This window comes from Triticum aestivum, chromosome 6A (genome assembly GCF_018294505.1).
Source record: "Triticum aestivum cultivar Chinese Spring chromosome 6A, IWGSC CS RefSeq v2.1, whole genome shotgun sequence".
NCBI lineage: Eukaryota > Viridiplantae > Streptophyta > Magnoliopsida > Poales > Poaceae > Triticum > Triticum aestivum.
Window position 1 is genome coordinate 62,682,449 of NC_057809.1, and position 27,010 is coordinate 62,709,458.

Consider the following 27,010-nt stretch of genomic DNA (forward strand, 5'->3'; position numbering starts at 1 on the left):
GTCTGACGAGCTCCTACGTACATACTCCTCTTGGAGTAGTACGTACGTACTCCTCTGCTTTTGGAGTATGGGATAAATGTTTTGCCCTGACTTGGAGATAGGGACGGATGGATGCACCGAAATTTCCGCGGAATCTCCTCTGCTTTTGGACGTACTACTACTACAATGTTTGAAATACGGAGTACATGTATCTCTTGTTGGCTGCACATGCACATGCCGGTACGGAAGGCTTCTTTCGGTTCGGGGGCGGGTTTGGCTAGCGACCAAACCCTACCGCTGCCGTCAAGAGAGCCACCTTTCCGGCGGCTCTTCTCCGCCGGTGATCTTTTGGTCGTCGGTCATGAGGGGGGTCGATGGCTTCCATGCATGCGGATCGTTTTTTGCTTTAGGTTTAGAGCCCTAACAGCTCAGGTTTTTGAATCATCCGATGTTTTGGCTTCGGCGGCGGCAACGGCGATGCTGAATAAAGAAGGTTTTAGATTTTTCTCACGCGAGGTGATCGTTTTTATGGTCGATGATGAATTTGGAAACTAGTCTGTTCAGGCGTGGATATCGTGACGGTGACGGCATCCTTGTGTTGGACTTGTGTCCTCAGGCTTCGCCGTTGCGACAGCGTCTGCTCCAGCGTCGGCGCAGAGCTTGAGAGGTAATTCGGGAGCGGATGCAGATTGTGGTCTGCATCAACGACATCTGAAAGACGGAACGTGTGCTGGGTTCATGGTTGATGGATGGCAGGTATGGTTTCCTATTTCGGCGTCTTAGTCGTGGTTGGGTGTCAGATCTGGAGTTCGATGGCGTGTCCGGGGTGTTGCCCCAGTCTGATTCGTTCAATGGCAATGGCTTCATCTTTGGTGAGCCACCTTGGAGGTCCGCAAAGCTGCATATCAACGATGGAGCCGCGTCGAGCTCACGTGAGGAGGTGATTCGTCATTTTTTTTGATGGCTGTTGTGGTGGTACCGGAGGCAGGTGACAGATGTTGGTGTCAAGTTTAACGATGTTATGCTATCTTGTCTTTACGTGACTTATAATTTAATTTTTATAATATAAATAAGACACGTATTACAATGCAAAAAAAATAGTTGTTCCTACTTGCCTCTTGCTTGCATGCATGTAATGCACTGCAGCCCCTATGTCTAGTGTCACATTTACTCTATAAACGTTTTGTTTGATCCATGTGGTCACTCGTGCCCGGGAGAATCGCTGGATGTGGTGGCATATGCCAGCAGTGGCCTGCAACATTAGGGATGCGTTTGGTAACCTCCATTTCTTTTTATCCCTTTGCATACTTGTTCTAGTTGTGTCTGCCTGAGTATATGTAGACAAAAAAATTATCATTTGTATGTTGATTGGTTGCCGGCATCTCCTCTAGCCTGCATGTGTTGAAACAGAAGGCTTGCAGTTTGGTTGCGGACTTGTTTCATGGACAACACAAGTCAGGTTGTTTGGTTACATGCAGGACAATTGTGTCGTAACCAGAGGCACACATGAACAACATATAACTAAACTAGAGCAACAAAACAAATTTAGGCACAAACACAAGTCTTAACAATGTATCACAAGTTTTAAACCAACATAATACGATAAGTTTAAACTGAAACCCTTGTCTTAAACGAACAACCAACAAGGAACGAACAACAGGAGCTCAGGCGGTCACGGCGAAGGCGTCATCGTGCTCCTTGCATTTAGTAACCACCTCCACGCCCTCGTCATTGAAGGCGATCACCTTCATGGTACCACGGGTCAGCAGCTTGAACGTCAGCATGTACTCGGTCATGATCTGGTGAACGGCGGCGAAGGTCGCCCAACCCTGATCAAGGATGACCATGCCGCCGACCACCCTCACTGCCCCCCCCCCCATGCGCATCCGGTGTTCCTCTTGAGCTTGAACTCTGCAGGGACGCTGAGGAAGTGCTTTGTGAACTCCAAAGGCATTGGCAGACTCTCCAGCTTCGGGGTAAGGATAACCTTGCAGAAGTGGCTTGGTCCTTACTCCTCATGGTAGTGCCCATAGTTCCTCTGCTTGGCACTTGGGTGATCCTGCACCAACACGTCGACCAATGGCGGCCCGACCTCCTTGCCCGTCTCCAATGATGGCATGACCTCCTTGAACTTGTCCATCTGCAATATGAACAACACACAATTCAATGGTCAGCACTCATTCATATATATCAGCCTAACACTACTATATTAACCCAACCTACTAACCCAACACCACACTGAAACCCTCTCTGTTTCACCACCTCTCCCTCGCCATGAACTCCAACTCCAACCCCAACACTTTCCCCTAGGGCATTGGCTGGAGGGTCTTCTTCCTTGGGTGCTTGCTTAGTGACCGCAAGAAGTTCGAGCACACATGGAAGTATGCTTGAACTTCAGCAACATCGATGACATGCACAAGGAGTCGAACGTTGTGATTAAGAAGGCTATGCCGGACGAGCTAAATACACTGATTCCTGACCCAACGAAGGACGCAATGTCAGTGGACATCCTGCGCTGGGCATGAATCAGGCAGACTCCAACGACATTGAACAGAGGGGAAGCTGGGCCAAATACAGCGAGTACAAGGCGCCTCAAGACTAGCATGCCGCGGCCTACTGGAGTAGGACGTTCGTGTCGCCGAAGGACGACAACGGCGCGGTGCAGATGGTGGCCAAGGCGCCTGTGGCAGGCGACCGTGCAAGACCCATCATTCTTGATGAAGATGATGAGGAAGAAAAGAAGATGGCTACCCCACCCCCTCCGCCGCTCGTCGTGACTCCAGGGTCGCCACGGCTAGACAAGAAAGTTTGTACCCTAATCCCCACCCTGATGTAATCGAAAAATGACCTATGAACCCTAGAAGTCGTTGGTGCAGAATCGATGGACGGGTAGTATTTTAATCCAATCCTTCACCCCCAATATGTTCAATCCCCTCCATAACTCTCCAATCGCGTGCTCAAATGAAATATAGCCCGAGTCGAAAGCAATAAATCTAGAGAGAGGGCAAGGACTTATCGCCATGGCCGATGCACTCCGGTGGAGTTCTGCAGTCGCTCCAGTGGCAGCCGCTGTCTTGGATCGTCATGTTGTCGCTCCAGTGGTCGTCATCGCCGGTGTGAGTGAGGAATACATGTGAGGGTAATTTATGACGACGCTTCGGAAACAACGCGACTTCTCGAGACCGCATCCACACATGCAACTGCCCACACCCACGTGCCTAGGGTTGCACCGCTCGGGCCTAGCTCCACGAAAACGACCTATTTGAGCGTTCCTCTGAATGCAAGGCCAAAGATGCTTTAAAGTTTGTGCTATGCAGGCCCAACAGTGAATGTGGGTAACTAAAATAGGTCATTTTATTTTCAAGCGGGCCTGACTGAGGTATATGCCCGCTACCAAACCCATTCCTAGAGGCTAGAGCACCCTAGCTATTTGAGCTGGGCCAACTGGCCGGTAAGCTAGAGCCCCTTTGTGTCGTTCCCTCTAGTTAGGGTTTTTTCCTCTCGAGGCGATCCCGATCGCCATTGTTGAGATCACATCTTTCCCTACCTCTGTCGTGTCTCCGGGCCTCCTCTCGCCGAGCGGGGGTGCCGCGACGCCCCTGGTCCGGGCGGGACTAGGGGAGAGGGGCTCTAGGGTTTACTACATGGGCTCGGTGTTTCTAATCAAGCTAGGGTTCGAGATTTGCCATGGCGTCTGACAGAGCTTCGGGGTCGCGGTCAGCGGCACCGCCCGAGACGGACGACGTGACATCACTGATGATGGAGTTAGGTCTTCGAGAGGAGGATCTTGATGATGTAGTGTTCGATGAGAAGGAGGCGCCGCCGGAGGCGGCACGATGGATGGCGCTGGTCAGGGTGCACTCGCCGAAATCATATAGCCAATATTGGTTTTTTAAGAATATGAGAGCGGCATGGGATCTTGCGCAAGAGGTGCAGTTCAAACCGCTTGAGGATAATCTGTATACAACCCAATTTTCATGTTTGGGCGATTGGGAGAGAGTAACACGTGATGGCCCATGGAACTTCTGGGGAGACGCCGTCATACTAAAACCATATGATGGATTGGCTAAACCGTCAATAGTTCAACTAGATACTATCGAGATTGGGTGCAGATACATGATGTCCCACCGCTCTATGCTCATCTGGTGCCATCTCTAGCTCAAAAGGTTGGAGAAGTTTTATATGCAGAACCCCAATCGCATGACTTTGTGGGGAACTTCCATCAGCTTTGGGTCCGGATCGATGTCAACAAGCCCTTGAAGAATGCAGTCTCTATGATCAGGGACGGAAAGCGCCAAATATATCGGGTTAGGTATGAGAAGCTTCCCGACTGGTGTGCAGTCTACGGTAAGCTGGGCCACCTCTTTAAGGAACATGGTAGCGGAATTCACCCTCCAACAACCCTAGTTTTCAAAGATCTCAGAGCTACATGGGTCATGCGCACTGGACAGGGTCCCGGAGGGGGCTGTGGACGAGGGGAGGCCGAAGAGGAGGCCGAGGAGCTAGGGGAAACATGCCCTTTTCTAATCAAGATGGGGGAAGCAAGGAGAAGGCAGATTATACATCGGAAACTGACATAGATATGACAGAGGCTGACTATGCGAGAAAGAGGACACAGATGCAACAAGGGACACAACCGAGCCACAGTGCAGGTGGCCAAGGGGCGGCCCTAGCGCTGCCACCAGCCCCCATTGATCCCTTGAGTTCGAGCAGCAAACAGGTCTTGAAGAGGGCGAAAACACATGAAGCAGCAGAAGAACAGAAGGAGGGCGATCTTGGCAAGGTTGTCTCAGCATTGGCGGGCTCTTTCGAGGAGCGCCGTCGGGCCCAATGAACATCTTCTGTTGGAACTGTCGTGGTGCTGGTAAAGCTGCGGCAGTCCGTGAACTTCACGATTTCGCGAGGCAATTTACCCCGACCCTGTTGTGCATTGTTGAAACTCAAATTGAAGGTGCTAGGGTAGAAGCTTTAGCTGGAACTTTGGGCTTGGACAACTCTTATGTTGTTAGTAGTCAAGGTAGGAGTGGTGGAATATGATTGTTTTGGAATAATTCAATAAAGGTGGAAGTTCTTGGTTACTCTTTGTATCATTTAGATGTCTCTGTTGAACAAGATGCAGATAAGTGGAGAATGACATGCGTTTATGGGGGAGGCTCAAACACATATGAGGCACCACACATGGACAACTTTGAAAAACATTAGCACTTTGAGCGATCTTCCTGGCTCTGTATGGGGGATTTCAACGAGGTTTTACGTCCAGATGAACATCAAGGAGTTGGCCAACGTAGCAACGCCCAGATCCAAGCCTTCCGAGAAGTCCTTGACGTTTGCATGTTGCTTGATCTGGGTTATAAAGGCAATTTTTGGACTTTTTGAGAAGAAAGTAACGGACGGGAGCTATACCAGATGCAGGCTTGACAGAGCCCTCGCCAACGCGTCATGGCTGAGCAAGTTCCCGCTGGCTGTGGTCACCCACTTAACGGGGGCAACATCAGATCATGCCCCTCTACTCCTAGAGCTGGATGTAGGAACTAACGAGCGGGCGCAAAAACCCTTCAGGTACGAGCTGATGTGGGAGTGATACGTCTCCATCATATCTACTTTTCCAAACACTTTTGCCCTTGTTTTGGACTCTAACTTGCATGATTTGAATGGAACTAACCCGGACTGACGCTGTTTTCAGCAGAATTGCCATGGTGTTATTTATGTGCAGAAACAAAAGTTCCCGGAATGACCTGAAACTTCACGGAGACTATTTTTGGAATAATAAAAAATATTGGCAAAATATCAAGACCAGGGGGGCCACACCCTAGCCACAAGGGTGGGGGGCGCGCCTGCCCCCTGGGCGCGCCCCTACCTCGTGGGCCCCCTGGAGCTCCTTCGACCTCAACTCCAACTCTATATATTCGTGTTCGGAGAGAAAAAATCAGGGAGAAAGATTCATCGCGTTTTACGATATGGAGCCGCCGCCAAGCCCTAAACTCTCTCGGGAGGGCTGATCTGGAGTCCGTTCGGGGCTCCGGAGAGGGGAATCCGTCGCCATCGTCATCATCAACCATATTCCATCACCAATTTCATGATGCTCACCGCCGTGCGTGAGTAATTCCATCGTAGGCTTGCTGGACGGTGATGGGTTGGATGAGATTTATCATGTAATCGAGTTAGTTTTGTTAGGGTTTGATCCCTAGTATCCACTATGTTCTGAGATTGATGTTGCTATGACTTTGCTATGCTTAATGCTTGTCACTAGGGCCCGAGTGCCATGATTTCAGATCTGAACCTATTATGTTTTCATGAATATATGTGAGTTCTTGATCCTATCTTGCAAGTCTATAGTCACCTACTATGTGTTATGATCCGGCGACCCCGAAGTGACAATAATCGGACCACTTCCGTGAAGGAAATATGCCCTAGAGGCAATAATAAAATTATTATTTATTTCCTTATATCATGATAAATGTTTATTATTCATGCTAGAATTGTATTAACCGGAAACATAATACTTGTGTGAATACATAGACAAACAGAGTGTCACTAGTATGCCTCTACTTGACTAGCTCGTTGATCAAAGATGGTTATGTTTCCTAGCCATGGACATGAGTTGTCATTTGATTAACGATATCACATCATTAGGAGAATGATGTGATTGACTTGACCCATTCCGTTAGCTTAGCACTCGATTGTTTAGTATGTTGCTATTGCTTTCTTCATGACTTATACATGTTCCTATGACTATGAGATTATGCAACTCCCGTTTACTGGAGGAACACTTTGTGTGCTACCAAACGTCACAACGTAACTGGGTGATTGTAAAGGTGCTCTACAGGTGTCTCCGAAGGTACTTGTTGGGTTGGCGTATTTCGAGATTAGGATTTGTCACTCCGATTGTCGGAGGGGTATCTCTGGGCCCACTCGGTAACATCACTTAAGCATTGCAAGCATTGCAACTAATGAGTTAGTTGCGGGATGATGTATTACAGAACGAGTAAAGAGACTTTCCGGTAACGAGATTAAACTAGGTATTGAGATACCGACGATCGAATCTCGGGCAAGTAACATACCGATGACAAAGGGAACAACGTATGTTGTTATGCGGTCTGACCGATAAAGATCTTCGTAGAATATGTGGGAGCCAATATGAGCATCCAGGTTCCGCTATTGGTTATTGACCGGAGACGTGTCTCGGTCATGTCTACATAGTTCTCGAACCTGTAAGGTCCGCACACTTAAAGTTTCGATGACAGTTATATTATGAGTTTGTGAGTTTTGATGTACCGAAGGTTGTTCGGAGTCCCGGATGTGATCACGGACATGACGAGGAGTCTCGAAATGATCGAGACATGAAGATTGATATATTGGAAGCCTATATTTGGATATCGAAAATATTCCTGGTTAAATCGGGATTTTACTGGAGTACCGAGGGGTTATCGGAACCCCCCGGGGGATTAATGGGCCATAGTGGGCCTTAGTGGAGAAGAGGAGAGGCGGCTAGGGCAGGGCCGCGCGCCCCCCTCTAGTCCGAATATGACAAGGAGAGGGGGGCGGCGCCCCCCCTTTCCTTCCTCTCTCCCTCCTCTTTCCCCCTTCTCCTAATCCAACAAGGAAGGGAGGGAGTCCTACTCCCAGTGAGAGTAGGACTCCTCCTGGCGCGCCTCCTCCTGGCCGGCCGCACCTCCCCCCTTGCTTCTTTATATACGGGGGCAGGGGGCACCCCATAGAGACAACAATTGATTTGATCTTTTAGCCATGTGCGGTGCCCCCCTCCACCATAGTCCACCTCGATAATACTGTAGCGGTGCTTAGGCGAAGCCCTGCGTCGGTAGAACATCATCATCGTCACCACGCCGCCGTGCTGAAAAAACTCTCCCTCAACACTCGGCTGGATTGGAGTTCGAGGGACGTCATCGGGTTGAACGTGTGCTGAACTCGGAGGTGCCGTGCATTCAGTACTTGATCGGTCGGATCGTGAAGACGTACGACTACATCAACCGCATTGTGCTAACGCTTCCGCTTTCGGTCTACGAGGGTACGCGGACAACACTCTCCCCTCTCATTGCTATGCATCACCATGATCTTGCGTGTGCGTAGGATTTTTTTTTGAAATTACTACGTTCCCCAACAGTGGCATCTGAGCCTGGTTTTATGCGTAGATGTCATATGCACGAGTAGAACACAAGTGAGTTGTGGGTGATATAAGTCATACTGCTTACTAGCATGTCATACTTTGGTTCGGCGGTATTGTTGGATGAAGCGGTCTGGACCGACATTACGCGTATGCTTGCGCGAGACTGGTTCTACCGACGTGCTTTGCACACAGGTGGCTGGCGGGTGTCAGTTTCTCCAACTTTAGTTGAACCGAGTGTGGTTACGCCCAGTCCTTGCGAAGGTTAAAACAACACTAACTTGACAAACTATCATTGTGGTTTTGATGCGTAGGTAAGAACGGTTCTTGCTCAGCCCGTAGTAGCCATGTAAAACTTGCAACAACAAAGTAGAGGACGTCTAACTTGTTTTTGCAGGGCATGTTGTGATGTGATATGGTCAAAGCATGATGCTAAATTTTATTGTATGAGATGATCATGTTTTGTAACCGAGTTATCGGTAACTGGCAGGAGCCATATGGTTGCCACTTTATTGTATGCAATGCAATCGCCCTGTAATGCTTTACTTTATCACTAAGCGGTAGCGATTGTCGTAGAAGCATAAGATTGGTGATACGACAACGATACTATGATGGATATCAAGGTGTCGCGCCGGTGATGATGGTGATCATGACGGTGCTTCGGAGATGGAGATCACAAGCACAAGATGATGATGGCCATATCATATCACTTATATTGATTGCATGTGATGTTTATCTTTTATGCATCTTATCTTGCTTTGATTGATGGTAGCATTATAAGATGATCTCTCACTAAATTTCAAGAAAAAAGTGTTCTCCCTGAGTATGCACCGTTGCCAAAGTTCGTCGTGCCCAGACACCACGTGATGATCGGGTGTGATAAGCTCCGCGTCCATCTACAACGGGTGCAAGCCAGTTTTGCACACGCAGAATACTCACGTTAAACTTGACGAGCCTAGCATATGCAGATATGGCCTCGGAACACTGAGATCGAAAGGTCGAGCGTAAATCATATAGTAGATATGATCAACATAGTGATGTTCACCATTGAAAGCTACTCCATTTCACGTGATGATCGGTTATGGTTTAGTTGATATGGATCACGTGATCACTTAGAGGATTAGAGAGGTGTCTATCTAAGTGGGAGTTCTTAAGTAATATGATTAATTGAACTTAAATTTATCATGAACTTAGTACTTGATAGTATCTTACTTGTCTATGTTGTTTGTAGATAGATGGCCCGTGTTGTTGTTCCATTGAATTTCAATGCTTTCCTTGAGAAAGCAAAGTTGAAAGATGATGGTAGCAATTACACGGACTGGGTCCGTAACTTGAGGATTATCCTCATTGCTGCACAGAAGATTTACGTCTTAGAAGCACCGCTAGGTGCTAAACCTGCTGCAGGAGCAACACCAGATGTTATGAACGTCTGGCAGAGCAAAGCTGATGACTACTCGATAGTTCAGTGTGCCATGCTTTACGGCTTAGAACCGGGACTTCAACAACGTTTTGAACGTCAAGGAGCATATGAGATGTTCCAGGAGTTGAAGTTAATATTTGAAAAGAATGCCCGGATTGAGAGATACGAAGTCTCCAATAAGTTCTACAGCTGCAAGATGGAGGAGAATGTTCTGTTAGTGAGCATATACTCAAGATGTCTGGGTATTGCAATCACTTGATTCAACTGGGAGTTAATCTTCCGGATGATAGCGTCATTGACAAAATTCTTCAATCACTGCCACCAAGCTACAAAAGCTTCATGATGAACTATAACATGCAAGGGATGGATAAAACGATTCCCGAGCTCTTCGCAATGCTAAAGGCTGCGAAGGTAGAAATCAAGAAGGAGCATCAAGTGTTGATCGTCAATAAGACCACCAGTTTCAAGAAAAAGGGCAAAGGGAATAAGAAGGGGAACTTCAAGAAGAATAGCAAGCAAGTTGCTGCTCAAGAGAAGAAACCCAAGTCTGGACCTAAGCCTGAGACTGAGTGCTTCTACTACAAGCAGACTGGTCAATCGAAGCGGAACTGCCCCAAGTATTTGGCGGATAAGAAGGATGGCAAGGTGAACAAAGGTATATGTGATATACATGTTATTGATGTGTACCTTACCAGAGCTTGCAGTAGCACCTAGGTATTTGATACTGGTTCTGTTGCTAATATTTGCAACTCAAAACAGGGACTACGGATTAAGCGAACACTGGCCAAGGATGAGGTGACGATGCGCGTGGGAAACGGTTCCAAAGTCGATGTGATCGCCGTCGACACGTACCTCTACATCTACCTTCGAGATTAGTATTAGACCTAAATAATTGTTATTTGGTGCCAGCGTTGAGCATGAACATTATATCTGGATCTTATTTGATGCGAGACGGTTATTCATTTAAATCAGAGAATAATGGTTGTTCTATTTATATGAGTAATATCTTTTATGGTCATGCACCCTTGAAGAGTGGTCTATTTTTGATGAATCTCGATAGTAGTGATACACATATTCATAATGTTGAAGCCAAAAGATGCAGAGTTGATAATGATAGTGCAACTTATTTGTGGCACTGCCATTTAGGTCATATCGGTGTAAAGCGCATGAAGAAACTCCATATTGATGGACTTTTGGAACCACTTGATTATGAATCACTTGGTACTTGCGAACCATGCCTCATGGGCAAGATGACTAAAACGCCGTTCTCCGGAACTATGGAGCGAGCAACTGATTTATTGAAGATCATACATACTAATGTATGTGGACCAATGAATATCGAGGTTCGCGGCGGGTATCATTATTTTCTCACCTTAACAGATGATTTAAGCAGATATGGGTATATCTACTTAATGAAACATAAGTCTGAAACATTTGAAAAGTTCAAAGAATTTCGGAGTGAAGTTGAAAAATCATTGTAACAAGAAAATAAAGTTTCTATGATCTGATTGTGGAGGAGAATATTTGAGTTACGAGTTTGGTCTACATTTGAAACAATGCGGAATAGTTTCACAACTCACACCACCCGGAGCACCACAACGTAATGGTGTGTCCGAACGTCGTAATCGTACTTTACTAGATATGGTGTGATCTATGATGTCTCTTACTGATTTACCGCTATCATTTTGGGGTTATGCTTTAGAGACAGCCGCATTCACGTTAAATAGGGCACCATCGAAATCTGTTGAGACGACGCCTTATGAATTATGGTTTGGCAAGAAACCAAAGTTATCATTTCTTAAAGTTTGGGGCTGCGATGCTTATGTGAAAAAGCTTCAACCTGATAAGCTCGAACCCAAATCGGAGAAATGTGTCTTCATAGGATACCCAAAGGAGACTGTTGGGTACACCTTCTATCACAGATCCAAAGGCAAGCCATTCGTTGCTAAGAATGGATCCTTTCTAGAGAAGGAGTTTCTCTCGAAAGAAGTGAGTGGGAGGAAAGTAGAACTTGATGAGGTAACCATACCTGCTCCCTTATTGGAAAGTAGTTCATCACAGAAACCGGTTCCTGTGACGTCTATGTCAATTAGTGAGGAAGTTAATGATGACGATCATGAAACTCCAGATCAAGTTATTACTGAATCTCGTAGGTCAACCAGAGTAAGATCCGCACCAAAGTGGTACGGTAATCCTATTCTGGAGGTTATGTTACTATACCATGATGAACCTACGAACTATGAAGATGCGATGGTGAGCCCAGATTCCGCAAAATGGCTTGAGGCCATGAAATCTGAGATGGGATCCATATATGAGAACAAAGTGTGGACTTTGGTTGACTTGCCCGATGATCGGCAAGCCATTGAGAATAAATGGATCTTCAAGAAGAAGACTGACGCTGACGGTAATATTATTGTCTATAAAGCTCGACTTGTTGCGAAAGTTTTTCGACAAGTTCAAGGGATTGACTACGATGAGACCTTCTCACCCGTAGCGATGCTTAAGTCTGTCCGAATCATGTTAGCAATTGCCGCATTTTATGATTATGAAATTTGGAAAATGGATGTAAAAACTACATTCCTGAATGGATTTCTGGAAGAAGAGTTGTATATGATGCAACCGGAAGGTTTTGTCGATCCAAAGAGAGCTAACAAAGTGTGTAAGCTCCAGTGATCCATTTATGGACTGGTGCAAGCCTCTCGGAGTTGGAATAAACGCTTTGATAGTGTGATCAAAGCATTTGGTTTTGTACAGACTTTTGGAGAAACCTGTATTTACAAGAAAGTGAGTGGGAGCTCTGTAGTATTTCTGATATTATATGTGGATGACATATTACTGATTGGAAATGATATAGAATTTCTGGATAACATAAAGGGATACTTGAATAAGAGTTTTTCAATGAAAGACCTCGATGAAGCTGCTTATATATTGGGCATCAAGATCTATAGAGATAGATGAAGACGCTTAATTGGACTTTCACAAAGCACATACCTTGACAAATTTTGAAGAGTTCAAAATGGATCAAGCAAAGAAAGGGTTCTTGCCTGTGTTACAAGGTGTGAAGTTGAGTAAGACTCAATGCCCGACCAATGCAGAAGATAGAGAGAAGATGAAAGATGTTCCCTATGCTTTAGCCATAGGCTCTATCATGTATGCAATGCTGTGTACCAGACCTGATGTGTGCCTTGCTATAAGTATAGCAGGGAGGTACCAAAGTAATCCAGGAGTGGATCACTGGACAGCGGTCAAGAACATCCTGAAATACCTGAAAAGGACAAAGGATATGTTTCTCATTTATGGAGGTGACAAAGAGCTCATTGTTAATGGTTACGTTGATGCAAGCTTTGACACTGATTCGGACGATTCTAAATCGCAAACCGGATACGTGTTTACATCGAACGGAGGAGCTGTCAGTTGGTGCAGTTCTAAACAAAGCGTCGTGGCGGCATCTACGTTTGAAGCGGAGTACATAGCTGCTTCGTAAGCAGCAAATGAAGGAGTCTGGATGAAGGAGTTCATATCCGATCTAGGTGTCATACCTAGTGCATCGGGTCCAATGAAAATCTTTTGTGACAATACTGGAGCAATTGCCTTGGCGAAGGAATCCAGATTTCACAAGAGAACCAACCACATCAAGAGATGCTTCAATCCCATCCGCGATCTAGTCCAGGTGGGAGACATAGAATTTGCAAGATACATACGGATCTGAATGTTGCAGACCCGTTGACTAAGCTCTTGGGGAACGTAGCAGAATTTTAAAATTTTCTACGCATCACCAAGATCAATCTATGGAGTCATCTAGCAACGAGGGAGAGGGGAGTGCATCTACATACCCTTGTAGATCGCGCGCAGAAGCGTTAAGAGAACGGGGTTGATGGAGTCGTACTCGTCGTGATCCAAATCACCGATGTGTAGGGTTTCGTAGTAATTTCAAAAAATTTCCTACGCACACACAAGATCATGTGATGCATAGCAACGAGAGGGGAGAGTGCTGTCTACGTACCCACACAGACCGACTGCGGAAGCGTTGACACAACATAGAGGAAGTAGTCGTACGTCTTCACGATCCAACCAATCAAGCACCGAAACTACGGCACCTCCGAGTTCGAGCACACGTTCAGCTCGATGACGATCCCCGGACTCCAATCCAGCAAAGTGTCGGGGAAGAGTTCCGTCAGCACGACGGCGTGGTGACGATCTTGATGTACTACAGCAGCAGGGCTTCGCCTAAACTCCGCTACAGTATTATCGAGGACTATGGTGGCTGGGGGCACCGCACACGGCTAAGGAATAGATCACGTGGATCAACTTGTGTGTTTCTGGGGCGCCCCTGGCTCCGTATATAAAGGACTAGAGGGGGGAGGCTGGCCGGCCAAGGGTGGCGCGCCAGGAGAGTCCTACTCCCTCTGGGAGTAGGATCCCCCCCCCAATCCTAGTTGGAATAGGACTCCTTGAGGGGGGAAAGAGAGAGAGGGGGGCCGACCACCTCTCCTAGTCCTAATAGGACTAGGGGAGGGGGGAGGCGCGCGGCCACCTTGGGCTGCTCCTTTCTCCTTTCCACTAAAGCCCACTAAGGCCCATATAGCTCCCGGGGGCTTCCGGTAACCTCCCGGTACTCCGGTAAAATCCCGATTTCACCCGGAACACTTCCGATGTCCAAATATATGTTTCCAATATATCAATCTTTATGTCTCAACCATTTCGAGACTCCTCGTCATGTCTGTGATCACATCCGGGACTCCGAACAACCTTCGGTACATCAAAATGCATAAACTCATAATATAACTGTCATCGTAACCTTAAGCGTGCGGACCCTACGGGTTCGAGAACAATGTAGACATGACCGAGACACGTCTCCGGTCAATAACCAATAGCGGGACCTGGATGCCCATATTGGCTCCTACATATTCTATGAAGATCTTTATCGGTCAGACGGCATAACAACATACGTTGTTCCCTTTGTCATCGGTATGTTACTTGCCCGAGATTCGATCGTCGGTATTCCAATACCTAGTTCAATCTCGTTACCGGCAAGTCTCTTTACTCGTTCTGTAATACATCATCCCGCAATTAACTCATTTAGTTGCAATGCTTGCAAGGCTTAAGTGATGTGTATTACTGAGAGGGCCCAGAGATACCTCTCCGACAATCGGAGTGACAAAACCTAATCTCGAAATACGCCAACCCAACATGTACCTTTGGAGACACCTGTAGTACTCCTTTATAATCACCCAGTTACGTTGTGACGTTTGGTAGTACCCAAAGTGTTCCTCTGGTAAACGGGAGTTGCATAATCTCATAGTTATAGGAACATGTATAAGTCATGAAGAAAGCAATAGCAACATACTAAACGATCGGGTGCTAAGCTAATGGAATGGGTCATGTCAATCAGATCATTCTCTTAATGATGTGATCTCGTTAATCAAATAACAACTCATTGTTCATGGTTAGGAAACATAACCATCTTTGATTAACGAGCTAGTCAAGTAGAGGCATACTAGTGACACTTTATTTGTCTATGTATTCACACATGTATTATGTTTCCGGTTAATACAATTCTAGCATGAATAATAAACCTTTATCATGATTATAAGGAAATAAATAATAACTTTATTATTACCTCTAGGGCATATTTCCTTCAGTCTCCCACTTGCACTAGAGTCAATAATCTAGATTACACCGTAATGATTCTAACACCCATGGAGCCTTGGTGCTGATCATGTTTTGCTCGTGGAAGAGGCTTAGTCAACGGGTCTGCAACATTCAGATCCGTATGTATCTTGCAAATCTCTATGTCTCCCACCTGGACTAGATCCCGGATGGAATTGAAGCGTCTCTTGATGTGCTTGGTTCTCTTGTGAAATCTGGATTCCTTCGCCAAGGCAATTGCACCAGTATTGTCACAAAAGATTTTCATTGGACCCGATGCACTAGGTATGACACCTAGATCGGATATGAACTCCTTCATCCAGACTCCTTCATTTGCTGCTTCCGAAGCAGCTATGTACTCCGCTTCACATGTAGATCCCGCTACGACGCTTTGTTCAGAACTGCACCAACTGACAGCTCCACTGTTTAATGTAAACACGTATCCGGTTTGCGATTTAGAATCGTCCGGATCAGTGTCAAAGCTTGCATCAATGTAACCTTTTACGGTGAGCTCTTTGTCACCTCCATATACGAGAAACAGATCCTTAGTCCTTTTCTGGTATTTCAGGATGTTCTTGACCGTTGTCCAGTGATCCACTCCTGGATTACTTTGGTACCTCCCTTCTAGACTTATAGCAAGGCACACATCAGGTCTGATACACAACATTGCATACATGATAGATCCTATCGCTGATGCATAGGGAACATCTTTCATATTCTCTCTATCTTCTGCAGTGGTCGGGCATTGAGTCTTACTCAACTTCACACCTTGTAACACAGGCAAGAATCCTTTCTTTGCTTGATCCATTTTGAACTTCTTCAAAATCTTGTCAAGGTATGTGCTTTGTGAAAGTCCAATTAAGCGTCTTGATCTATCTCTATAGATCTTTATGCCTAATATGTAAGCAGCTTCACCGAGGTCTTTCATTGAAAAACTCTTATTCAAGTATCCCTTTATGCTATCCAGAAATTCTACATCATTTCCAATTAGTAATATGTCATCCACATATAATATCAGAAATGCTACAGAGCTCCCACTCACTTTCTTGTAAATACAGGCTTCTCCGAAAGTCTGTATAAAACCAAATGCTTTGATCACACTATCAAAGCGTTTATTCCAACTCCGAGAGGCTTGCACCAGTCCATAAATGGATCGCTGGAGCTTGCACACTTTGTTAGCTCCCTTTGGATCGACAAAACCTTCCGGTTGCATCATATACAACTCTTCTTCCAGAAATCCATTCAGGAATGCAGTTTTGACATCCATCTGCCAAATTTCATAATCATAAAATGCGGCAATTGATAACATGATTCGGACAGACTTAAGCATCGCTACGGGTGAGAAGGTCTCATCGTAGTCAATCCCTTGAACTTGCCGAAAACCTTTCGCGACAAGTCGAGCTTTGTAGACAGTGATATTACCGTCAGCGTCAGTCTTCTTCTTGCAATTGCTTGCCGATCATCGGGCAAGTCAACCAAAGTCCACACTTTGTTCTCATACATGGATCCCATCTCAGATTTCATGGCTTCAAGCCACTTTGCGGAATCTGGGCTCACCATCGCTTCTTCATAATTCGTAGGTTCATCATGATCTAGTAGCATGACTTCCAGAACGGGATTACCGTACCACTCTGGTGCGGATCTTGCTCTGGTTGATCTACGAGGTTCAGTAGTATCTTGGTCTGAAGTTTCATGATCATTATCATTAGCTTCCTCACTAATTGGTGTAGGTGTCATAGAAACAATTTTCTGTGATGTACTACTTTCTAATAAGGGAGCCGGTACAGTTACCTCATCAAGTTCTACTTTCCTCCCACTCACTTCTTTCGAGAGAAACTCCTTCTCTAGAAAGTTTCCGAATTTAGCAACAAAAGTCTTGCATTCGGATCTGTGATAGAAGGTGTATCTAATAGCTTCCTTTGGATATCCTATGAAGACACATTTCTCCGATTTGGGTTCGAGCTTATCAGGTTGAAGCTTTTTCACATAAGCATCGCAGCCCCAAACTTTCAGAAACGACAACTTTGGTTTCTTGCCAAACCACAGTTCATAAGGCGTCGTCTCAATGGATTTTGATGGTGCCCTATTTAATGTGAATGTGGCAGTCTCTAGAGCGTATCCCCAAAACGATAGCGGTAAATCAGTAAGAGACATCATAGATCGTACCATATCCCGTAAAGTACGATTACGACCTTCGGACATACCATTACGCTGAGGTGTTCCGGGTGGCGTGAGTTGCGAAACTATTCCACAATTTTTCAAATGTACACCAAACTCGTAACTCAAATATTCTCCTCCACGATCAGATCGTAGAAACTTTATTTTCTTGTTATGATGATTTTCAACTTCACTCTGAAATTCTTTGAACTTTTCAAATGTTTCAGACTTGTGTTTCATTAAGTAAATATACCCATATCTGCTTAAATCATCTGTGAAGGTGAGAAAATAACGATATCCGCCACGAGCCTCAATATTCATCGGACCACATACATCTGTATGTATGATTTCCAACAAATCTGTTGCTCTCTCCATAGTACCGGAGAACGGCGTTTTGGTCATCTTGCCCATGAGGCACGGTTCGCAAGTACCAAGTGATTCATAATCAAGTGGTTCCAAAAGTCCATCAGAATGGAGTTTCTTCATGCGCTTTACACCGATATGACCTAAACGGAAGTGCCACAAATAAGTTGCACTATCATTATCAACTCTGCATCTTTTGGCTTCAACATTATGAATATGTGTGTTACTACTATCGAGATTCAACAAGAATAGACCACTCTTCAAGGGTGCATGACCATAAAAGATATTACTCATATAAATAGAACAACCATTATTCTCTGATTTAAATGAATAACCGTCTCGCATCAAACAAGATCCAGAAATAATGTTCATGCTTAACGCTGGCACCAAATAACAATTATTTAGGTCTAATACTAATCCCGAAGGTAGATGTAGAGGTAGCGTGCCGACTACGATCACATCGACTTTGGAACCGTTTCCCACGCGCATCGTCACCTCGTCCTTAACCAATCTTCGCTTGATCCGTAGTCCCTGTTTCGAGTTGCAAATATTAGCAACAGAACCAGTATCAAATACCCAGGTGCTACTGCGAGCATTAGTAAGGTACACATGTATATCACATATACCTTTGTTCACCTTGCCATCCTTCTTATCCGCCAAATACTTGGGGCAGTTCCGCTTCCAGTGACCAGTCTGCTTGCAATAGAAGCACTCAATTTCAGGCTTAGGTCCAGGTTCGGGTTTCTTCTCTTGAGTAGCAACTTGCTAGCCGTTCTTTTTGAAGTTCCCCTTCTTCTTCCCTTTGCCCTTTTTCTTGAAACTAGTGGTATTGTTGACCATCAACACTTGATGCTCCTTCTTGATTTCTACCTCCGCAGCTTTCAGCATCGCGAAGAGCTCGGGAATAGTCTTGTTCATCCCTTGCATATTATAGTTCATCACGAAGCTCTTGTAGCTTGCTGGCAGTGATTGAAGAATTCTGTCAATGACGCAATCATCTGGAAGATTAACTCCCAATTGAATCAAGTGATTATTATACCCAGACATTTTGAGTATATGCTCACTGACAGAACTGTTCTCCTCCATCTTGCAGCTATAGAACTTATTGGAGACTTCATATCTCTCAATCCGGGCATTTGCTTGAAATATTAACTTCAACTCCTGGAACATCTCATATGCTCCATGACGTTCAAAACGTCGTTGAAGTCCCGATTCTAAGCCGTAAAGCATGGCACACTGAACTATCGAGTAGTCATCAGCTTGCTCTGCCAGACGTTCATAACATCCGGCGTTGCTCCTGCAGCAGGCCTAGCACCCAGCGGTGCTTCCAGGACATAATTCTTCTGTGCAGCAATGACGATAATCCTCAAGTTACGGACCCAGTCCGTGTAATTGCTACCATCATCTTTCAACTTTGCTTTCTCAAGGAACGCATTAAAATTCAACGGAACAACAGCACGAGCCATCTATCTACAATCAAACATAAACAAGCAAGATACTAATCAGGTACTAAGTTTCATGATAAATTTAAGTTCAGTTAATCAAATTAATTAAAGAACTCTCACTTAGATAGACATCCCTCTAATCCTCTAAGTGATTACGTGATCCAAATCAACTAAACCATAACCGATCATCATGTGATATGGAGTAGTTTTCAATGGTGAACATCGTTATGTTGATCATATCTACTATATTATTCACGCTCGACCTTTCGGTCTCCGTGTTCCGAGGCCATATCTGTATATGCTTGGCTCGTCAAGTATAACCTGAGTATTCCGCGTGTGCAACTGTTTTGCACCCGTTGTATTTGAACGTAGAACCTATCACACCCGATCATCACGTGGTGTCTCAGCACGAAGAACTTTCGCAACGGTGCATACTCAGGGAGAACACTTCTTGATAATTTAGTGAGAGATCATCTTATAATGCTACCGTCAATCAAAGCAAGATAAGATGCATAAAAGGATAAACATCGCATGCAATCAATATAAGTGATATGATATGGCCATCATCATCTTGTGCTTGTGATCTCCATCTCCGAAGCACCGTCGTGATCACCATCGTCACCGGCGTGACACCTTGATCTCCATCGTAGTATCGTTGTCGTCTCGCCAAGCTTGTGCTTCCACGACTATCACTACCGCTTAGTAATAAAGTAAAGCATTACATCGCGATTGCATTGCATACAATAAAACGACAACCATAAGGCTCCTGCCAGTTGCCGATAACTCGGTTACAAAACATGATCATCTCATACAATAAAATTCAGCATCATGTCTTGACCATATCACATCACAACATGCCCTGCAAAAACAAGTTAGACGTCTTCTACTTTGTTGTTGCAAGTTTTACGTGGCTGCTACGGGCTTAAGCAAGAACCAATCTCACCTACGCATCAAAACCACAACGATAGTTTGTCAAATAGACTCCGTTTTAACCTTCGCAAGGACCGGGCATAGCCATACTTGGTTCAACTAAAGTTGGAGAGACAGTCGCCCGCAAGCCACCTATGTGCAAAGCACGTCGAGGGAACCGGTCTCGCGTAAGCGTACGCGTAATGTTGGTCCGGGTCGTCTCGTCCAACAATGCCGCCGAACCAAAGTATGACATGCTGGTAGGCAGTATGACTTATATCGCCCACAACTCACTTGTGTTCTACTCGTGCATATAACATCAACATAAATAACCTAGGCTCTGATACCACTGTAGGGTTTCGTAGTAATTTCAAAAAAATTCCTACGCACACGCAAGATCATGTGATGCATAGCAACAAGAGGGGAGAGTGCTGTCTACGTACCCACGCAGACCGACTGCAGAAGCGTTGACACAACATAGAGGAAGTAGTCGTACGTCTTCATGATCCAACCGATCAGGCACCGAAACTACGGCACCTCCAAGTTCGAGCACACGTTCAGCTCGATGACGATCCCCGGACTCCGATCCAGCAAAGTGTCGGGGAAGAGTTCCGTCAGCACGACGGCGTGGTGACGATCTTGATGTACTACAGCAGCAGGGCTTCGCCTAAACTCCGCTACAGTATTATCGAGGACTATGGTGGCTGGGGGCACCGCACACGGCTAAGGAATAGATCACGTGGATCAACTTGTGTGTTTCTGGGGCGCCCCTGGCTCCGTATATAAAGGACTAGAGGGGGGAGGCTGGCCGGCCAAGGGTGGCGCGCCAGGAGAGTCCTACTCCCTCTGGGAGTAGGATTCCCCCCCCCCCCCCAATCCTAGTTGGAATAGGACTCCTTGAGGGGGGAAAGAGAGAGAGGGGGGCCGGCCACCTCTCCTAGTCCTAATAGGACTAGGGGAGGGGGGAGGCGCGCGGCCACCTTGGGCTGCTCCTTTCTCATTTCCACTAAAGCCCACTAAGGCCCATATAGCTCCCGGGGGCTTCCGGTAACCTCCCGGTACTCCGGTAAAATCCCGATTTCACCCGAAACACTTCCGATGTCCAAATATATGTTTCCAATATATCAATCTTTATGTCTCGACCATTTCGAGACTCCTCGTCATGTCCGTGATCACATCCGGGACTCCGAACAACCTTCGGTACATCAAAATGCATAAACTCATAATATAACTGTCATCGCAACCTTAAGCGTGCGGACCCTACGGGTTCGAGAACAATGTAGACATGACCGAGACACGTCTCCGGTCAATAACCAATAGCGGGACCTGGATGCCCATATTGGCTCCTACATATTCTACGAAGATCTTTATCGGTCAGACGGCATAACAACATACGTTGTTCCCTTTGTCATCGGTATGTTACTTGCCCGAGATTCGATCGTCGGTATTCCAATACCTAGTTCAATCTCGTTATCGGTAAGTCTCTTTACTCGTTCTGTAATACATCATCCCGCAATTAACTCATTTAGTTGCAATGCTTGCAAGGCTTAAGTGATGTGTATTACCGAGAGGGCCCAGAGATACCTCTCCGACAATCGGAGTGACAAAACCTAATCTCGAAATACGCCAACCCAACATGTACCTTTGGAGACACCTGTAGTACTCCTTTATAATCACCCAGTTACGTTGTGACGTTTGGTAGTACCCAAAGTGTTCCTCCGGTAAACGGGAGTTGCATAATCTCATAGTTATAGGAACATGTATAAGTCATGAAGAAAGCAATAGCAACATAATAAACGATCGGGTGCTAAGCTAATGGAATGGGTCATGTCAATCAGATCATTCTCTTAATGATGTGATCTCGTTAATGAAATAACAACTCATTGTTCATGGTTAGGAAACATAACCATCTTTGATTAACGAGCTAGTCAAGTAGAGGCATACTAGTGACACTTTATTTGTCTATGTATTCACACATGTATTATGTTTCCGGTTAATACAATTCTAGCATGAATAATAAACCTTTATCATGATTATAAGGAAATAAATAATAACTTTATTATTGCCTCTAGGGCATATTTCCTTCACGATGACCTAGCACCGAACGGACGTTACCTCCGCGTTCAACACACGTACGGTTGGGAAGACGTCTCCTCCAACTTGATCCAGCAAGGGGGAAGGAGAGGTTGATGAAGATCCAGCAGCACGACGGCATGGTGGTGGAAGCAACGGTGATCTCGGCAGGGCTTCGCCAAGCTCAGGGAGAGGGAGGAGTGTCACGGGAGGGAGAGGGAGGCGCCAGGGGCTAGGGTGCGGCTGCCCTCCCTCCCCCCACTATATATAGGACCCCTAGGGGGGGGGCGCTGGACCTAGCAGATTGAATCTCCAAGGGGGGGCGGCGGCCAAGGGGGTGGAGTGCCCCCCAAGCCAAGTGGGGCGCCCCCACCCCTAGGGTTTCCAACCCTAGGCGCAGGGGGAGGCCCAAGGGGGGCGCACCAGCCCACTAGGGGCTGGTTCCCCTCCCACTTCAGCCCATGGGGCCCTCCGGGATAGGTGGCCCCACCCGGTGGACCCTCGGGACCCTTTCGGTGGTCCCGGTACAATACCGATTACCCCCGAAACTTTCCCGATGGCCGAAACTCGACTTCCTATATATAAATCTTCACCTCTGGACCATTCCAGAACTCCTTGTGACGTCCGAGACTCCGAACAACTTTCGGGTTACCGTATACTAATATCTCAACAACCCTAGCGTCACCGAACCTTAAGTGTGTAGACCCTACGGGTTCGGGAGACATGCAGACATGACCGAGACGACTCTCCGGTCAATAACCAACAGCGGTATCTGGATACCCATGTTGGCTCCCACATGCTCCTCGATGATCTCATCGGATGAACCACGATGTCGAGGATTCGATCAATCCCGTATACAATTCCCTTTGTCAATCGGTACGTTACTTGCCCGAGACTCGATCGTCGGTATCCCAATACCTCGTTCAATCTCATTACCGGCAAGTCACTTTACTCGTACCGTAATGCATGATCCCGTGATGAACCACTTGGTCACATTGAGCTCATTATGATGATGCATTACCGAGTGGGCCCAGAGATACCTCTCCGTCATACGGAGTGACAAATCCCAGTCTCGATTCGTGCCAACCCAACAGACACTTTCAGAGATACCTGTAGTGTACCTTTATAGTCACCCAGTTACACTGTGACGTTTGGCACACCTAAAGCACTCCTACGGTATCCGGGAGTTGCACAATCTCATGGTCTAAGGAAATGATACTTGACATTCGGAAAAGCTACAACAAACGAACTACACGATCTTTGAGCTATGCTTAGGATTGGGTCTTGTCCATCACATCATTCTCCTAATGATGTGATCCCGTTATCAATGACATCCAATGTCCATAGTCAGGAAACTATGACTATCTTTTGATCAACGAGCTAGTCAACTAGAGGCTCACTAGGGATGTGTTGTGGTCTATGTATTCACACATGTATTACGATTTCCGGATAACACAATTATAGCATGAACAATAGACAATTATCATGAACAAAGAAATATAATAATAACCATTTTATTATTGCCTCTAGGGCATATTTCCAATAGTATCCCACTTGCACTAGAGTCAATAGTCTATTTACATTGTGATGAATCAAACACCCATGCAGTTCTGGTGTTGATCATGTTTTGCTCTAGGGAGAGGTTTAGTCAACAGATCTGCCACATTCAGGTCCGTATGTACTTTACAAATATCTATGTCTCCATTTTGAACACTTTCACGAATGGAGTTGAAGCGACGCTTGATATGCCTGGTCTTCCTGTGAAACCTGGGATCCTTGGCAAGGGCAATAGCTCCAGTGTTGTCACAGAAGAGAGTCATCGGGCCCGACGCATTGGGTATGACTCCTAGGTCGGTAATGAACTCGTTCACCCAGATTGCCTCTTGTGCTGCCTCCGAGGCTGCCATGTACTCCGCTTCACATGTAGATCCCGCCACAACGCTTTGCTTGCAACTGCACCAGCTTACTGCCCCACCATTCAAAATATATACATATCCTGTTTGTGACTTAGAGTCATCCAGATCTGTGTCGAAGCTAGCATCGACGTAACCCTTTACGACGAGCTCTTTGTCACCTCCATAAACGAGAAACATATCCTTAGTCCTCTTCAGGTACTTTAGGATATTCTTGACTGCTGTCCAGTGTTCCATGCCGGGATTACTTTGGTACCTTCCTACCAAACTTACGGCAAGGTTTACATCAGGTCTGGTACACAGCATAGCATACATGATAGACCCTATGGCCGAGGCATAGGGGACGACACTCATCTTTTCTCTATCTTCTGCCATGGTCGGGCATTGAGCCGTGCTCAATCTCGTACCTTGCAATACAGGCAAGAACCCCTTCTTTGATTGATCCATATTGAACTTCTTCAATATCTTGTCAAGGTACGTACTCTGTGAAAGACCAATGAGGCGTCTCGATCTATCTCTATAGATCTTGATGCCTAATATATAAGCCGCTTCTCCAAGATCCTTCATTGAAAAACACTTGTTCAAGTAGGACTTTATGCTTTCCAAGAATTCTATATCATTTCCCATCAATAGTATGTCATCCACATACAATATGAGAAATGCTACAGAGCTCCCACTCACTTTCTTGTAAATGCAGGCTTCTCCATAAGTCTGCGTAAACCCAAACGCTTTGATCATCTCATCAAAATGAATGTTCCAACTCCGAGATGCTTGCACCAGCCCATAAATCGAGCGTTGGAGCTTGCACACCTTGTCAGCATTCTTAGGATCGACAAAACCTTCCGGCTGCATCATATACAATTCTTCCTTAAGGAAACCATTAAGGAATGTCGTTTTGACGTCCATTTGCCATATCTCATAATAATAGAATGTGGCAATTGCTAACATGATTCGGACGGACTTCAGCTTCGCTACGGGTGAGAAAGTCTCATCATAGTCAACCCCTTGAACTTGTCGATAACCCTTAGCGACAAGCCGAGCTTTATAGATGGTTACAATACCATCCGCGTCTGTCTTCTTCTTAAAGATCCATTTATTTTCTATGGCTCGCCGATCATTGGGCAAGTCAGTCAAAGTCCATACTTCGTTTTCATACATGGATCCTATCTCGGATTTCATGGCTTCCAGCCATTTGTCGGAATCTGGGCCCGCCATCGCTTCTTCATAGTTCGAAGGTTCACCCTTGTCTAACAACATGATTTCCAGGACAGGGTTGCCGTACCACTCTGGTGCGGAACATGTCCTTGTGGACCTACGAAGTTCAGTAGCAACTTGATCTGAAGTTTCATGATCATCATCATTAACTTCCTCTCTAGTCGGTGCATGCACCTCAGGAACAATTTCCTGAGCTGCGCCACTCTCCGGTTCAAGAGGTAATACTTCATCAAGTTCTACTTTCCTCCCACTTATTTCTTTCGAGAGAAACTCTTTCTCTAGAAAGGATCCATTCTTGGCAACAAAGATCTTGCCTTCGGATCTGAGGTAGCAGGTATACCCAATAGTTTCTTTAGGGTATCCTATGAAGACGCATTTTTCCGACTTGGGTTTGAGCTTTTCAGGTTGAAGTTTCTTGACATAAGCATCGCATCCCCAAACTTTGAGAAACGACAGCTTAGGTTTCTTCCCAAACCATAATTCATACGGTGTCGTCTCAACGGATTTTGACGGAGCCCTATTTAAAGTGAATGCGGCAGTCTCTAAAGCATAGCCCCAAAATGATAGCGGTAGATCGGTAAGAGACATCATAGATCGCACTATATCCAATAGAGTGCGATTACGATGTTCGGACACACCATTATGCTGAGGTGTTCCAGGCGGCGTGAGTTGTGAAACTATTCCACATTTTCTTAAGTGTGTGCTAAATTCGTGACTCAAGTATTCTCCCCCAAGATCTGATCGTAAGAACTTGATTTTCTTGTCACGTTGATTCTCAACCTCACTCTAAAATTAATTAAAATTTTCAAAGGTCTCAGAATTGTGTTTCATTAAGTAGACATACCCATATCTACTCAAGTCATCTGTGAGGGTGAGAACATAACGATAGCCACCACGAGCCTCAACACTCATTGGACCGCACACATCAGTATGTATGATTTCCAATAAGTTGGTTGCTCGCTCCATTGTTCCTGAGAACGGAGTCTTGGTCATTTTACCCACGAGGCATGGTTCGCACGTGTCAAATGATTCGTAATCAAGAGACTCCAAAAGCCCATCTGCATGGAGCTTCTTCATGCGCTTGACACCTATGTGACCAAGGCGGCAGTGCCACAAGTATGTGGGACCATCATTATCAACCTTACATCTTTTGGTATTCACACTATGAATATGTGTAACATTACGCTCGAGATTCATTAAGAATAAACCATTCACCATCGGAGCATGACCATAAAACATATCTCTCATATAAATAGAACAACCATTATTCTCGGATTTAAATGAGTAGCCATCTCAAATTAAACAAGATCCTGATACAATGTTCATACTCAAAGCTAGCACTAAATAACAATTATTGAGGTTTAAAACTAATCCCGTAGGTAAATGTAGAGGTAGCGTGCCGACGGCGATCACATCGACCTTGTAACCATTCCCGACGCGCATCGTCACCTTTCCTTCACCAGTCTCCGCTTATTCCGCAGCTCCTGCTTTGAGTTACAAATGTGAGCAACCGCACCGGTATCAAATACCCAGGAGCTACTACGAGTACTGGTAAGGTACACATCAATTACATGTATATCACATATACCTTTAGTGTTGCCGGCCTTCTTGTCCACTAAGTATTTGGGGCAGTTCCGCTTCTAGTGACCACTTCCCTTGCAATAAAAACACTCAGTTTCGGGCTTGGGTCCATTCTTTGGCTTCTTCCCGGCAGCTTGCTTACCGGGCGCGGCAACTCCCTTGCCATCCTTCTTGAAGTTCTTCT